Source organism: Bison bison, unplaced genomic scaffold (genome assembly GCF_000754665.1).
Source record: "Bison bison bison isolate TAMUID 2011002044 unplaced genomic scaffold, Bison_UMD1.0 scf7180017864294, whole genome shotgun sequence".
Taxonomy (NCBI): Eukaryota; Metazoa; Chordata; class Mammalia; order Artiodactyla; family Bovidae; genus Bison; species Bison bison.
The window spans coordinates 182,151-182,796 of record NW_011494866.1 but is presented as its reverse complement, the minus strand read 5'-3'; positions in this window follow the sequence as shown (position 1 = coordinate 182,796).

Here is a 646-nt window from a genome sequence, read left to right as displayed (position 1 = left end):
GATCAAAACCATACCCAAGAAAAAAGAAATGCAAAAATGCAAAATGGTTGTCTGAGGAGGCCTTACAAATAGCTGTGAAAAGAAGAGAAGTGAAAAGCAAAGGAGAAAAGGAACGATATACCCATTTGAATGCACAGTTCCAAAGAATAGCAAGGAGAGATAAGAAAGCCTTCCTCAGAGATCAATGAGAAGAAATAGAGGAAAACAATAGAATGGGAAAGACTAGAGATCTCTTCCGGAAATTAGAGATACCAAGGGAACATTTATGCAAAGATGGGCTCAATAAAGGACAGAAATAATAGGGAACCAACAGAAGCAGAAGATATTAAGAAGAGGTGGCAAGAATACACAGAAGAACTATACTAAAATATCTTCATGACCCAGATAATCATGATGGTATGATCACTTACCTAGAGCCAGACATCCTGGAATGTGAAGTCAAGTGGGGCTTAGGAAGCATCACTTTGAGCAAAGCTAGTGGAGGTGATGGAATTCCAGATGAGCGATTTCAAATCCTGAAAGATGATGCTGGGAAAGTGCTTCACTCAATATGTCAGCAAATCTGGAAAACTCAGCAGTGGCCACAGGACTGGAAAATGTCAGTTTTCATTCCAATCCCAAAGAAAGGCAATGCCAAAGAATGCTC